Source organism: Pantherophis guttatus, chromosome 2 (assembly GCF_059756535.1).
Source record: "Pantherophis guttatus breed Tessera chromosome 2, ASM5975653v1, whole genome shotgun sequence".
Lineage (NCBI taxonomy): Eukaryota > Metazoa > Chordata > Lepidosauria > Squamata > Colubridae > Pantherophis > Pantherophis guttatus.
In genome coordinates this window covers 116,046,360-116,063,182 of record NC_142064.1, presented here as the reverse complement: position 1 = coordinate 116,063,182, position 16,823 = coordinate 116,046,360, and the positions used below count along the sequence as shown (strand labels likewise).

At 40.3% G+C, this 16,823-nt stretch overlaps 1 protein-coding gene across 1 annotated transcript in view; it reads left to right on the top strand.

The window, feature by feature from the left end:
• PDE4A (phosphodiesterase 4A) overlaps positions 1–16,823 on the top strand; it is a 318,023-nt gene that overhangs the window by 143,383 nt on the left and 157,817 nt on the right. The window lies entirely within an intron of this gene.

The window sequence follows — 16,823 nt, the reverse complement described above, 5'->3', positions numbered from 1 at the left end:
GATTTGATTAATCTTAAGACTTTTATTTTAACCAATATGGTTTTTTTTTCCTGAGCCCTGAAGCTGTTGCTCCATCTGTTGGGGCTCTTTGATGCATCTTCTTTTAGTATTCAAGTGCCAGCAGTCAGCCTGTATCACAAATACAGGAAGTCATTGCTGAAAAGGCAAAGCTACAATGCTGTTTGCCATGTACAGAATATGGTCCTTAAATCTCTCATTGGTTCATGTTATTATGCAATCAAAATAACCACTCTCTCTTAGGCTCAATTTTTGTCAAAATCCAATCCCTTATTCGTTTTAAAAGCAATCTCTGACAAGGATTAGGGGACACATGATAACTGTCTTCCAGTTCTTGAGGGCTGCCACAGGAAAGAAAGGACTGACTTATTCTCCAAAGCACCAGAAGGCAAGATTAGAAGTAGTGGATAGAAGCTTGTTAAAGAGAGATCCCACCTAGAAGTAAAGAGATATTTTCTGACAGTGAGAACAATTAATGGAATAGCTTGCCTCCCAGAATTGTGGGTGCTCCATTACTGGAAGTTTTCAAAAATAGACTGGACAAACATTGACCTGGATGGTATAATATCTCCTGCCTTGAGCCAAGTGTCGGACTAGAAGAGTTCTGAGGCCCCTTCCACCCCTAGGATTTTGGGTTCTATGAGAGAAACCTTTCCCAGTATGGCATGTTTGTTTCCAAATATTTTTGAGCCATAACATTATTTTACGCAAATTAAACACTGCCACAAATGTTTTTAGATACTGCATAATAACTATTTTGAGATGCACCAAGCTGAAGGCTTAATCTCATTCTATATGGAAAAAATGTATCTGCCAGATCCAGGGGTGGGATTCTACTGGTTTGGACCGGTTCAGCTCCGATGATCAGTTGGGAACAAACCAGTTCGTCCCAACGATCAGATGGGCCCACCCGCCTGCCCGCGTTATTTTCCTACCTTTATCTTCTCAGCTGAGCTGATTGCTGTGCCTCAGCTGTGTTTCTCCTCCGAAAAAATGTGGAAGTGAAGATTTCCTTAAATTGTGCACACACAATTGTACAAAGCACACAATCACCGAACCGGTTGTTAAACCAGGAGGATCCCACCACTGGCCAGATCTCTCCCTACCTTTCCCCTCACCTACTAAGCAGCTAGATATCTTCTTTTGTTTGCCCTTAATAGTCTCACATGAAGCTTATAAGGTTAAAAAGGAGAATTTCTGTGCTTGGGATCTACTGCTTGCAATTTGCCTATTGAGTGCCACAATGCCACATGCAGTATATCGGATGTAGATTCACACAGGACCGGAAGAGATGCAGACCAACATTGGAGATAGCTCATCCACTCTTGACAGGTCTGACTACAAAGCAATAGCAGAAGTTTTGGTTTTGTAAATTTGTCATTTAAATTTCCTAAACCACCAGCAATTATACTAGGTTGTGATGGAAAGGTCCATTATTTTGGCAAAATTAAAAGTTCAGAATCTCCTCCAGCCTGCAGCAGAATCTAAGTCGCTCAGGCAATGGTTGGAAGTTCTCCCTAAATGAAAGAGGTTCACCCTCCTCCACCTTTAATATTTTATTAAACATTATTTAATATATAAAATATAAAAATGTCTTAATAATTAATAAAGCTAATTGCTTTAGGATTGAGCCCAATAGTTGTTCAAATCTTTTTTGAGGTTACTGTAATGAATTGCATGACTTTTTCTTTCATTTGAAAAAGTTTGAATATAGCAACTAGTAGTTAGTTACTCAAGGGCTTTGTCTACATTAAAAGAACCAAACATCATAGAAATTACAGTTTGTTAACCACAGACTGTAAGTGTTAAGGAGCTTCAACAAATGTAGAGTTAAGAAAAGGTATGTGTGCCAGCCTGAATTCTGTGCAGGAGGAGAAAATTAAACAATAATCAACAGTTTTCAGCATTTCTATGGCACTTTTTAATCTCTTCTGATCCTTAGAGAACAGACCTGGAAATCGAGGGAAATCTTATTCTTCCCATTTTGCAGATTTGAGTAACAGCTGTAGCTGTAAAAAAAAAAAAATGCCTTGCCTAAGGCTACCTAACCGATTCAGAGCAGAGGTGAGCCAGCATTTTCTGATTGACGGCCCATTCTTGTTCCAGATGTTGTGTCAGCCCTCCCAAAGTTAGCAACCTTTAGATGGGTTGGATAACAACTTCTATAATTCCTAGCCAACATGTTATTTAAAGAGCACCAAGTGGAGAAAGGCTCCACCAGTTCTCCTGGGGAACTTTGTTTCTTCATACAATTTAATGCTAACTCTTGGTGTTCTCAGCTCTTGCTCAGACTGAACTCTACGTGGGCTTCTGCAGCATTCAGTTCCTGCAATTGTGCTTTCTAAGTAAGGACCAGAGCCAAATGTCTACACAATACCTTCTTATTAAAAGAGCGATTGGGACACTGGCCTTGAGGGACCAGTTCAGACCTGAAGTGTTAATAATTTATGCAGAAAAATGCCAACATCCCTATGTTTCATTTCATTAGCATTCTTTCAACTGCCATTTGTAGCTCTGCATTGGTCCAGGGGGATCCATTGCCTTGGTAAATTGGGCCCTCAGCATCAGGATGGGCAAGACCTTTTGTATGTTTCATGCTGTTTAATAGCTCATTAGTTCTGCAAGGTAGCAATTTTCTTTTTTAGATGCAGAGAAATATTGGGGGAGGGGGTGGAAAGAGAGAAGAGAAAAAACCACCGATTGGAAAACAATCCCCTTCTTATCCATTCTTTTGTATTTATGATATTCCTTCAGAATTATTTGCAAGCAAGGAAGTTAAAAAAATGTGCCAGGTAAAATTGTTGCCTCCCAGGCAAAATTTTCAAAGTTTCATTATGATGGGGATTGTCCTTTGTTAAAATACAATTAGTCATGCCTCCAAACAGGTGTTTCTCTTAATTTATCCAAGTTCTTTCTTATTTTTCTTTGATTTATCCTACCCCTATTTTTAAATGAACTTTTCTGTTTAGCTTCTGCCATTCAAAGAATGTCTGCCACGAGTGTATTAAGGCATTGTTTGGAATCTAATTCTGCCAGTCTAGGAAAAGAAAAGAAATCTTCACAGCGTTTAACTTTACTTCTAGACTCTGATTCAGCAGAAGTCTTGTCAGACTCACTCCAAAGGACAGCTAAAGAAGAATCTTTATTGCTAACTAGAATGGAGTCATGATGAACAGCTGATTGTCAGTTCGAGGATGCAGGAATGGTTCCCTTTTATATCTGCAGCATTTTAAGCCCTATTATTGCTGCCTCCTGGTTTTCCCATTTTCAATGAACTCTGCCTGACCTTCATGCCCTTGAAGGCAAAGGACTGGTTGGTCATTGACCTGACATCTCTGTCGTGAGAACTGCTGCCTCTCAGCTTAGCTTTCACAGATTCAAAGTAACTTATTTTCTTTTTGATGTTGTTGACTAAATAGATATATTTGCGTTTGATACACAGAGAATAAATGCAGGGTTTGAAGAGCAATAGCTAAAAGATGATAATAGGCCTTCATCACCATTTTCTTGCAGAACCATCCTTAACTCTAGACTTCGTAATGAAAGCATCTGAAACATGTAATATACAATATCCATTCTTCTGTTTGTGTCAACAACTGCTGATTTCCTTCCAAACACATCAGAATTCAATCAGTCTAATGTGTGTGCTGAGGGGTGGGGGTGGGAAATTATGAACAGCCTACTGATTCTTTTTTGTGGCATGTAGCCATCTCATTGATCTTGTTATACACATATTTAATAGCAGCGGCGTCTATAGATGTTAGGATGGGTGACAAATGCCAGAGCTGTACTGTGTTTGTCTTTGTCATTATTTTCACCAGCATTTCAGACAAGCCTCTGTAGAGTCTAAACAGGATTTTGTTTATTTGGCATTGAGAACTGGTATATCAAAATAATAAATGAAATTATGGTACAAATGTCTGATGATCCCTCTGCAGGCCTGTGAATCTTTGTGGTTTCCTCATTTGTGATCCAAATATTAGAGTTTTAATTAATTTTTGTCCCATTTTAAATGCACTGCAAGTTGGTCTTATGATTTCACCTTAAGACATTAAAATCTCAATCCTCTGCTATTTAGCAATATCACTTTCAGGTTTCAGGGACTTTCTGCCCCCCCCCAACATGTAATTCCTAACTATTTTATTGATTGTAAAGGGAAAGACATGACAGAAAGGGAGGGGGGAGATTGTGGCACATACTAATCTGACAGTTTTCTTCTTTTCTCTCTCTACCTCCTGGGTGAGACACCCCAAATCAGCCAGTGTGGTTGAAAGTGTTTCTGCTTGCCTATTATTAGCATCAGTTTGGGATCATTCTCATAGATCTATATCTGGTTTAGTGGTGGAAGTTAAATGAGGCCATACTTCAAAGCATAGGCAAGTAAGAAGCAGTTTCTGATTCCTTAGTAAGTTATTGATTCCCATTTGCTTCATTTCAGCCAATTACATTTTGCCTCCAGCAAGAGCATGGGGAGAAGGAAAGGGAAAGGGAAAGGGGAAAACATAGATGAAAGAAATGAAATTTCTCAAATTTATAATTTATAAATTTCAAATGACTGACTCTTCCATTGGAAGGGGAGTGTTATGTTAGCTGGAGAAAAACAGCAGCACTCTATAAACAGGAGGAAAGAATTATAAATTATTCTGTTATTCAGTTTTAGTACCTGCACGGACAATGTCATGATGAAGCTTAGAACCTAGATGGCACTAAATTTTAATTGTGTCTGGGTGGAATGTGGAGTTTCTTTTTTTGTCTCATTTAAATCAGACTGTAAAATTTTAATCTAGTTTATTTATGTATGTATCCTAAAGCTAAGTTTTCAGTGCTACAGAACCCCTAGGAACTGGAGGTGGGCATGTTTTGGATGCTGGGGGACATACTTGATAACTTTGGATTTCCAAAGACTGTAAGAGTGGGAGCACGATTTTAAGAGGATTTTTCCCCTCTGGAGAGATTTAGGAGCTATACTTACTTTAATTTTTTTAGAACTATGTTAAGGCTACTTTAGGATTTACAACACAATTTGCTAATATTTATTTATTATATTTATTTATTGAATTTATATTACCGCCTATTCGCTCATGGCGACTCATTTTTAGGAAACATTTCTTAAAAGGAAGCCATTTTGTAACATCTGTGAGTAAGTGGACTACAAAAGGGGCTTTATATCTGTGAGGTATATTTCTACGGAGCCGGAAAGAAAAACCTGCTTGCCTTTAGTGTAGCAGCTCAAACCATAATCCATATAAGTAGTCATATTATCAGTTCCTTCAAACAGGATATCTAGCATAATAGCAGTGCAATGATATCGATACAATAGCATTATTAAAAATGGGCAATCTTGGTGACTGGGGCCACATTTAACAATTGGGGAGGGGCAAAGGACCACAGTGGATAGGAGCATGCAGAACTGGGATTTTCTGTTTAATTCTGTGGGTTTGGAGAAGTTCTTTTGTGGGAAGGATAGTTTGTTTTATCCCCCTTCCAAATATAGTTTTCACAAGAGTCCTGATTTCAAATGGCATCAATCGTTTGAGTGCCACATACTTTGGGGAAAAGAAAGGTATGATACTACCTAGGAGGTAGTAGTGGTAGAAAAGAGGCGTTGGCAGGAGATTTCAAGGAGAGCTATATAATGCCAGCCTTAATGGTCCTTCAGCTTTAGAAGGGCCTTTTATTTACTAGTGTGACCAAGCCTTTATCTAGCTTCATCAATTACTTGCACTGATTTCAGTTATTTGTATTGATCTACATTTACTGATTCTGTAGTTAATTAGTAATGAAATCAGAAGCTTAAACGCTGCACATAAATGCTTTGAACAAAGGTTCTCCATCTGGATGAAGAAAAGGTCACAAGACAATCTGGCAACAGAAGCCGGAAAGAATGGAAAATAAAATACTGGGTCCATAAACTCCTTGATATCACTGCAATTCCAGACACTCTGCAGTGCCCTCTACATTTCACTAAAACTGTATAGTATTTCAAATGTACATCATTTGTCTGGCACATCATGATCCAAGCTTTCCAGAAGGAAAAAAAAAATCTCCCAACAACCTGATTCCAAAGCAACTAGCAAAAGGAAACAACTTTTACTCTGACTGAATATACTTTAAAGATGAAACCGAGGGCTTGTGCATAGCTGGATTCAACATCAGGAGACCTGTCATTGGTTCTCCTGCAGTCTTTTGGTTTAAAAAATATAACAGCAACCAAAGAGTGGGAAATTGAAGTGAGACTTTTGCACTGAGGTAAACTGTTGCTTTGGCATTTCTCCCTTGTGCTGTTTTTCCAATCAACATCCTCCTTAAACTACCTACCCACCACACATTTTTATTTATTTATTTATTTTTAATTTGATTTATATGCCACCCTTCTCCAGAGACTCAGGGCGGCTTACAATGCGTTAAGCAATAGCCTTCATACTTTTGTATATTTATACAAAGTCAGCTTATTGTGCCCACAATCTGGGTCTTCATTTTACCTACCTTTGAAAGCATGGAAGGCTGAGTCAACCTTGAGCCTGGTGAGATTCGAACTTGCAGTAATTGCAGGCAGCAGATGTAAGTGAATGTTAATTAGTCTGCTGAGCCACCAGAGCTCATTTACCCCATAGAAGAAATTTATCAGTATTGATTTGCTTTGATTTGAATATTGCTTTGTGACGTTCAACTTGATGAACTCTGCAGCCCAGCAACCTGTTGGGGAGGCAGGCAACCTCCAGCAGAGAGCTCTACTTACTCTCCTAAATATTCAAACTAAGAGAGGTTTGAAAGCTGCTTTCCGGAGATCGGTATATTTCCTTTTTTATTTATTTGTATTGCACCTTTATTATTTTTACAAATAACTTGAAGCAGAAAACATTCCTCCTCCTATTTTTGTCCTAACAACAACCCTATGAGGTGAGTTAGGCTGAGAGAGAATGACATTGCCAAAATATTATGATATATTATATATAATGTTATGTCATGTCATAATATGATGGACAAAGCTAACTCTCCAGTTTACTGGCAACAATTGTGAGCACTGGGCACAAAGACATGTGTGTTGCTGTGTGGTAGAAGGGTGAAAAAGAAGTGGATTTTTCCAAGGGAATTTTTTTGCAATGCTGCAGGAGCACTGGGGGAACCACCAATTTTAGAGAGACAATATTCTTTGCGTAGAGTTCTGCTCGGTGCCTCTGACTTTTAAATATGCACACTCCTACGCATAGAGTTTTAAAGTTATCATTGTTCAGAAGGAACCAGAGTACAACTTACTAGTGTGTTTCAATCAACTATTTTCAAATACAATAAATTCACTGCTTCCTACGCAAAGCATTAAAGAAGCTTTAGAGCTGCTGCTTCAGGTTCTGTAGCCTTTCCTGTCCCTACAGGGCTTGTGATTTATGGGCTCAGCCTCAGCTCCATCCTTAGGATCTCTTTCAGCCACTTTGACATCAGTAAAACAATTGATTGCCTTCCCTTCAATGCAAGCATAAAGTCATATTTTTTTGTACTGAAGATGCTTTGAGAGGAGGCTGTGTTAATCACTGCGTGTCCTCCTCCGCTTCTGTTCCCCTCCTCCTGCCTTGGAGTCATTTGCTGTAATGAAATGCCTGGCACTGCCATCACTTTGAAAAAGTGAGAAGGCAGGCAAGAAATACGAGCAGGACAACTGGGAAATCCTGCTCTAGGAGATAGGAGAAGAATGCCTATTAATGTTTCCCACACAAACGTTGACCCTTCTTGCATAGCTTGACCCATAATTGGGGATGTCCACAAGGTATGGTCAAATAAGGTGATGGCTATGGGATCAAAGCCCTGCTTGTTTTTTATGAGTGATGCACATAAAAACCAGATGGCACTTTGATTATACCATCTTGACTTCCATCTTGACTGTTTGGGTCACATTCTGAGGATATTTCTGACCATAAGGGTTTCTGTATGAACTTCTAGGGCCCCCCCCTCTTGAATATCTGCCAGTCTTGTCTGAGCTGCTGGCCTTATTTGCTGTAAAGCTGGCTGGTCTAAAAGCATGGAGGGAGCTTGTCTTCTTTCAGTCCCACCATCACAAATCATCCCTGAAAATAACAGGTTCTCATCTTGACTTTGGAAATGGCAGAAGTCTAACAATACAGTCACCTTTGGTAGATTGCCTTGTGTTTATTTGCTCTTTTAATCCTATCCTTTGTCAAGGCAGAAAGGGTGGGAAATCCTACTTTATCCTTAAAAGGTAAAAATTCCCCTTGCACATATATGCTAATCGTTCCTGACTCTAGGGGGCGGTGCTCATCTCTGTTTCAAAGCCGAAGAGCCAGCGCTGTCCGAAGACGTCTCCGTGGTCATGTGGCCGGCATCACTAAATGCCAAAGGTGTACAGAACGCTATTACCTTCCCACCAAAGGCGATCCCTATTTTTCTACTTGCATTTTTTACCTTCTTTCAAACTGCTAGATTGGCAGAAGCTGGGACAAGTAACGGGAGCTCACCCCATTACGCAGCACTAGGGATTTGAATCACTGAACTGCCAACCTTTCGATCGACAAGCTCAGCATCTTAGCCACTGAGCCACCACGTCCCTCACTTTATCCTTACAGCAGCCTTATAAAGGGAATTAAGTTAAGAGGCTGAGTAACCGTCACAAGTACAGGTAGTCTTCGATTTACAACCACATTTGAGCTCAAAGTTTAGGTTGCTAAACAAGACGGCTGTTAAGTGAGTTTTGCCCCATTTTGAGACCTTTGTTGCCACAGTTGTTAAGTGAATCACTGCAGTTGTTAAATTAGTCACACGGTTGTTAAGTAAATCTGGCTTCCCCATTGACTTTCCTTGACAGAAAATCACAAAAGGTGGTCACATGACCCCCCGAGACCCTGCAACTGTCATAAATATGAGCCAGTTGCCAAGCATCCAAATTTTGAGGGTGCTGCAGTGGTAGCAAGTGTGAAAAGCTCATTTTTTCCATACTGATGTAACTTTGGTCACTAAAAGAATGGTTGTAAGTCTTTTGGCCCAGTCCTCCCACCTCCTGCCCTTCAGCCACGTTGGATGAGAATTCTGGGAATTGTTCTCCAAATCAACTTGAAGACCTTGGACTCGTGTGCTCTTGGTGACCTTTCCCTAATGCTGCCATTAGATCATAGTGTCACTTGAACTACCTGCAATCAGTTCAAGGTTATTCAATCATTAATATATTGTTTTCTAATATTTTATTTGAAATCCCTTCTTCTCCCCTCACCTTCCACCCCCCCCCAATGATAGAGAAGAGGTTTTGCATGTTGAAAGACGACAAAGAGAAAGTGTCCTGAGGGAACTAGCAAATCTGTTCCATTATTTAGGGCTCAAGCACTTCTCTCAAGTGCCTGAACCTCACAGAAGCCATCACTGAGTGAAATGTCAGATTCTATCCCCAAGAACAATTATTCTTAACTGTGCTCTGAAGACCACAGAGGTCAACCCGTTTTCTGTTGCAACTTCCCCATGTTTATCACCAGCCTGCTTTCCCCTCAGCTTCCTTCTTCCCAAGTTCATCATCAGTCAGCTGGTTCACAAAAATGAATCAGTGGCTGAAAATGAGTTCTCTGTAGGATACGAGGAGCAATAGCAGAACTAAAATTCAGAATATTGACAACTATTGACAACAGTGGTCTTGAGAGTAGCTACTGACTGTGAACAGACAAGTACTGTGCAAAGTTGAACTGTGATCTTTCAGAAGTAATTCAAAAAGAAAAGTGTGAATATGAAATATATCGCTGACTTTCTAAAAACAGGATTTCAGATTGATGATCCTCTCAACTCTAGCACCAGAGAGGTTTTTGTTGAAGAATATTTTTACCACAAGTTTATGCTACCGTAACTGTTGTTATTATTATAGCATGAGATGAGATGCATAAAATAATTCAAATGGTAAATAAATATCAGATTTCTGATTTTTTTAGGAGTGGTTGGTTTAAATTTAATTTAAAAGGATCTTTAAAAATGGAGAGGAAGGGAAGGCATATTCAAATACAACTATAACTATAAATGTGAACTCCTTTGTACTTAAAGACAGGGGTCTTTGTCTACCAGATGGCTCCCACACTTTCTGAATGTTTATTTTGTGGTCCCCAATTGCAGAAAGTGTGAGAAATGCTTCCGGAGAATCTCAAGTTGAAAGTAGATCTTTGAGAGCTATGTGGGAAGAAAGTCTTTGAAAGTTAGCAAGCAACAGTAGTTGTCCAAGCTGACGTTGGATAAGGCAGTAAGTATTCCAACTGTCTTTCATGGATGTTTCATGGCAGGAGAAACATTGTATAGAGAAAACAACTGAGTATCGTAGTCTGCCTACATTTATGTTTCCTGACCAACCAGAAGAAGAGAATGGCTGGGCCAGAGGAAACCTCCCTACTCAGCCCTGGCCCTGTGCAGAAGTTATAAAAAAACTGCCCCTCAGAGCCAAATTTTTCAGCCTGGTTGCTCTTTGGGGAAAGTAGGATGCTAGCTGTCTGTGACTGATGAAAGAATGATTAACAATTCTTTTCTATTGCTCATATCTTTTTAAAAACTCTCATCTCCTTATGCGCAGCAATTAGGCTTGCAAAAAGGCTTCCATTATCTTTTGGGATGGTTTTGCTTACTGGTTCTCTGTCTATATAAATGGATGGGTACATATATTGAAAGAGAGGAAGGAATTGCCTTGCCCGCTTCATGCTTTAACTCATCCATCCTGGCACTTTGTCTCTTGAATTCCAAGGCCTGTTTCTACTGGCTCCAGAGGCTACTGAGAGGCACTTGGGCTCCTCTTGGAGATCAGGCTATACAAAGATAGGAGAGGCCAAGCAGGCTGGAGCCACATCCCTTAAAGCAGGGGTGTCAAACTCATGTCACGGCAGCTTCACGTGACGTATTGGGACTCCCCCCCCCCACGCTAAATCAGGCGTGGGCATGGCCAGCATGAGACGCATCCGGCCCAGGGGCCAGGAGTTTGACAGCCTTGCCTTAGAGGAACAGTCCTGAGGAAGGTTTGTGAAGGTGGCTGTTTTTTTTTGTTGTTGTTGTTGTTTTGTTGTTTTATTTATATGCCGCCCTTCTCCAGAGACTCAGGGCGGCTTACAATGCGCTAAGCAATAGCCTTTATTCTTTTGTATATTTATACAAAGTCAGCTTATTGCCCCCACAATCTGGGTCCTCATTTCACCTACCTTAGAAAGGATGGAAGGCTGAATCAACCTTGAGCCTTGGCGAGATTCGAACCTGCAGTAATTGCAGGCAGCTGGTCTTAATAACAGGGTGCCTTAGACCACTGTACTACCAAGGCTCTTAGTAGGCTGTTAGTAGCCTACTGGAGCATTTTGTGAATGCTGAATTTGTGCATGTTATAAAGTTGGCTTGACTGTGCCTGCCTGCTCTGAAGTGCACATAATGCAATTTGTATAACCCTCAAGCAGTTATAAGAACTGTGAGCTCCAGATGACCCCTTTAGTACACAGATTTCACAGCTATTAAGTCACTTGAGGCATCCATCCCATCATGTGTTATTTCTCCTGTTGAAAGTAAAGGGCTGTAATGTGTGACTCCCTCTTCACACTTTGCCACACATTCATCATTTTCTGCATTTATAGATTCCTTAAAATATTTGAGTTGCCTCTGAAACATGCATCTCCAGGATCTACTTGACCATTATACATGCATTGATCTAAGCGTTTGTTTGACATCTTCTGTTGCCCAGGTGCCATTTCATGGCAAGTAATTTCAAGGCAAGTGATGGCATTTCAAGGCAAGTAATTTCAAGGCAAGTGATGGCATTTCAAGGCAAGTGATGGCATTTCAAAACAGCTTCATTTTAAGAGAAGGCACTAGAAGATATAAATTGAAAATGATCAGGTAATACTCTAGTTCACAGGTGTCAAATTTGCAGCATCACATTGCCGTCATGTGACATATCACAATGTTTTTTCCCTTCACGGAGTTGGGGTGGGCGTGGTCTGCGCATGAGGCATCCGGCCCATGGGTCGCCAGTTTGACACCCCCGCTCTAGTTGAAACAAGCACACTAGCTTCTATGCTGATAGGCCAATAGAACAGAATCTGTCACCATCCTGCTATCTTCCAGATTTATTGGATCAGAACTCCCATCCATTATTGGACTGTTGGACTGATCTGGAAGGCATCAGGTTGGAGAAGCTACTTTGAAAACCAAACATTTTATACAGGACAATCAAATCTAAACTACTAGTTTCCAGCAATCTTCCTGTAATGGAATGTGTGGATGACCTTGGTAGACAAAGGAAAGAAATGCTGCCTAGGAAACAATCAGACAAAAGAGAGCAAGGAGTTCCCACTAGCTTAAAAGTCAGAGAAAGAAACTTAAGAAGGACTTGTCCTAATGGTTCAGGAAGTTAATAGTGGCAGCGGGAAGTATGTACCTCAGACTTGCAAGATTGTAGCTTTACAACAAAGTAGAATTAGCTCATCCAATTGCATTTCCTATCTGGTTTCCCTGGCAGAGGGCTGACACTATCCAACAAACCCAACTGATAAATTAGGCAACTGGAAACAGGTGTGACTGGCTGATAGGCAGCAACTGTTTCTTAAAGCAAGCCTCTAGTTATCTCAATGCTAGCAGTTAAACTGATATTGCTTATCAAAACTGGAAAATGCATGGGAGCCATAACAAAAGATGGAACTTTCCTATCACAGTGCCTTCCAAGTATATAGCTGGCCAGACAAAATAGTCCTTCTGTCCAAGGTGCTGATCAGGTCTGCATCAATGTTTATTGACTTTCTAACCAAAATTGTTAAAATCACGAATGTATGCCTGCCAATTAGCTACTGAGTTAAGATTAAGGGGATGGGATGTTTTTTAGGGAGGGTTGGCATATTGGCATTCTTCATTTTTATTAATGATTTGAACAAAGAGGTAGAGGGAATGCTTATTAAATTGATAAACCACACTGAACTGGGTGGGATAATTAAGTCCCTAGAAGACAAAAGCCAAACTGAAAATGATCTTGATAAGCTAGAGAAGTGGATTGAAGGCAACAGACTGGGTCCCAAAGGTGCTTTTTCAAAAGGCAACTGGACTTTCTTTGTTTTTGATAGATAATGTTTCACTTCTCATTCAAGAAGCTTCTTCAGTTCTGAATGAGTGGTTCTGAATAAATTCAGTTCTGAATCCATTCATTCATAACTGAAGAAGCTTCTTGGATAAGAAGCGAAATGTCCTCAAGCAAAAACAAAGAAAGTCCAGTCTCAAGAAGAAAAAAAAGAAATATCTATAAAACAGGGGATATCAGGCTTAGAAATACTACATCTAATAAGGATTTTGGAATTGTTGATCACAAGCTGAATATACTCATGGTTGCAGTAGGAATACAGTTGTTCAGGCAGACAGAAGCAAGTAGGTTTTTAGATTTAAGAAGAAACATGCTCCAACCGGGGTGGAATGCCAAATAAGATTTTATTGAATGACTCTTAAGAGAGGTAATGGAAAGTCACACCCACCCATTTCTTTACGGCATGCCAGGAATCCCCCAAAAGGCAGCAGAGAGATGCCCAAGAGCTGGTAGTTATAAAGTATCCTCCTTGGAATTTAAACCAAAGTTCAAACTTTCTGGAGCTTTTGCCACCTTCTAATTCTTTTCTTAAGAAACAGGGAGTATAAACAACAAAATTTGGAGATGACTTGGTAGCAGGAACTTGTCCATAACTTTAAACAGTGGATCTCTGCCAAGGATGTTTTAAGGAAGATAGAATCATTAGCAGACAGCATCAGGGGATAATGTGATGTCCTATTTGGTCAAAACCTAGTGTCCCTTCGTTTATGAGAATATTGCTTTTAGGCAGCTATGATTCGCCTCTCTTGGTAAGAGCTAGATTAGGAAGCTGGCATTGACCTTTTTATCTTAATGGTTACAGACAAGAATACACTTAAGAAGCAAGCAAGACTGAGTAACATTGCAGTAGTGCAACACACCAAGCTCAAGCAAGGTACAGCTTGCCAAACTACAAACATAGTGGCTGTAACTGGCTAAATAACTGTTCCTGCACAGATTTGTAGGAGGAGAGCTGTGTTAGTCTACAGTGGCAAAAAAACCCCAGGAATCTGATAGCACTTTTTCTGACTAATAATTGTCATTAAAAGGCATAAGCTTTTGGGAACTACATCTCATTACATCAAGTGCATAGAATGGCTAGACTAAGGCAGGTCCTAAATAATAAATGGGATAATAATCACTGGTGTGCCAGGGATGGGTGTTAAATCCAAAATACTCTAGAGCATCCAATGTTTAAATCTCTTACAGTCATAGAGCTTTCTGCAAATATGTCAGGACGCTTTGAGGGAGGTGGGCTTGTCCTCCCAGGAGAGCATCACTTGAGCACAGGTGAGAATTGTTTTATTAATTTCTAATGGTTTTCTTTGGCTTCCTTGAATTTGATTTGTACTTTTCTCAAGCTGCAGGTGCCCCATCCCGTTAGTGTACAAAGCACTGTTTGAGGTGCTTCTGGGTTGAAAGAATTAACCAGTGACATCACCATTTCTAGGGGTATGTCTGTGGGGGTTCCTTTCATGCCCCATCAAGGAGCTGGAGCAAATGACAGGAGCTCACCCTGCCACATAGCAGCACTCGAGTCTCAAACTCAGGATTCCTAACCTCCAACCCCGTATCCTAACCAGGAGTGGGTTCTACTTACCTTTACTACCGGTTTGCAACGGGATTGCGCAGATCGACGATGACAACATCCGGGGCAGTGGGCGGGGCCTCCTGCCAGTTTTACTACTGGTTCTTGTGAACCAGTCCAAACCAGGGGCAACCCACCATTGGTCCTAACCCACATGAGCCACTGTGCTGCAAGCTGCAGATTAGATATCCAGTTTATGCTCTTGGCTAAGGAGGATACAAGTTGTAATCTTACTACATCTGGAGACTCCTGGCTGGGAAAATTTGGGTTTACAATATTTTGGTAGTTCACAATACATTTAGCAACAACAGCACTTAAAGAAACCCAGATGATGTTTGCAGAGGTCCTACACCAGAAGCTCCATCCTTTTCCTGTAGTTTTGACTGCAATATGTAGCAATTTGGTAAATGTAATCAAGCTTAATAATAAAGGCATGTATTTGAGCACAGGCTTATCATTATAATCATTATTTTTTTTGTGAAAGAAAGCAAGACTATGATTTCTTTTCTGTTTCTGTTTACTGTTTTCTTGATTCTCAATTCAAGTAAAAACTATTTATAGGAACTTGCATGTTTTTGTTCTAAGTATTGCTGTTTACGCACTGTCTGCATGAAATTAGCACAGATTTACTAATTTCATTGTAGGGCCTGCCATAAACTGGCAGCTCAGTGCAAATCAGAATGTTTTTGTTTCAGTCAAGTGGTTTTTGTCCGGGAGATCCAACACCTGAAATAGGGCAGGCTTTCTTAATCAGGTATGTTGTGACTCCCACAGCTTCAGACAGCTCTAGGCTGGGAAAGGTTGCTCTATTATTAAAAGAGGTCAAACCTAATTTAATTTGGAAAAGTTGGAATGTATAGAAAAGGAGAAAGGGACAATTTCATTCATTCCTACTGCCTGGAAGAAAAAAAATAAACTTTCTTACTTGTTTGAACCAAGTTGCCTGCTTTTCTTTGAGGAGGTTTGTTATGTCTTGCTATTATTAGCTCAACTACTCCACAACCAGCAAAGCCAATGAAAATGCAGTTCCAAACCAGTTACACAAATAAAAGTTAATGATTGAAATAGTTAGCGCCTATTGTTGGTCTCTTGCTTTGATTAGACTCTCTTGTCCTGTCAGTCAGGTGAGTAGTCAGTAGTTGATGACAGAAGTTGAGCTGTATTAATAACCTGTCAGCCTACGCAGCTCCTTTTTTCTTCCTGACACCTTGTTACATATTTCATCCAGGTGTTAAGGCTTTCATAACTTAGAGCAGTTTAATTGGACTCTTTCTGTAAAGTAGGAGTCACTAAGTTTTGGAGGGCCCTGGGCATGTTTGGGATTTTGAGAGGAGTCCCATGAAATGGTTATCCTCATGGTTGTCTCTATGGGATCCAGAGGCATTGTTGGAAATACAGGTCATGCTCAAGGCTGCTCTTCTTCTTGGCAGCATTCTAGATCCCCATTAATGTTTGTTTCCAGATGAATCTATAAAAAGTAAAACTAAGCATGGCAGGCAGCTTGGCAGACATCAAGGAACTCAGGAATTGACACGATATACTGCATGTTGGCTCCAAAGAAGTGTTTAGCTGAAATCATAAGCCCAAAGAGATGTTTTCACAGGGAGTTAACATTCCTGTTGCTGAAAGAACTGAGACTATCCTAGCCTCTCCCCAAACACCATGTGCCTGAGGGAAGCCACTCTATTGCTTTACAGTCTGGAAGATAAGGTCTGCCGGGCTCCTCACCAAGTTTATCTCATAAGATTCAGAATGGTACAAGGAAAATAAAATCCTTCCCTCTTAGCTTCTGAGTCCAGGGATTGGGTCTGGACCTTAAATTGTTCTTGGGTGAGCAGCATTAGAAGCCATTCCATAAAACTCTTTTTAAAGGCTAGGAACAAAGTCCCCTTGGCATTAATCCAAATATTCAGACTCAGAATTCTTAGGGAAGTTGAGGAGGAGGAGGAGAAACTGCCTTTGGAAGCCCAGTCAATGCCTTGCCAAGAGAGAGTGCATGCAGGAAGAGAATCATGCATGTCATTGAAAATGTAGATAATTTTTCTATCTCTTTCCCACAATTTTATAACTAGGAGTTGTTCAGTATAACTAATGGATAAGAGACTCAGGATTGGTAAAAGGAAACAACACAGAGTTCAGTTATGGAGCTTACAACCACTAGATGTA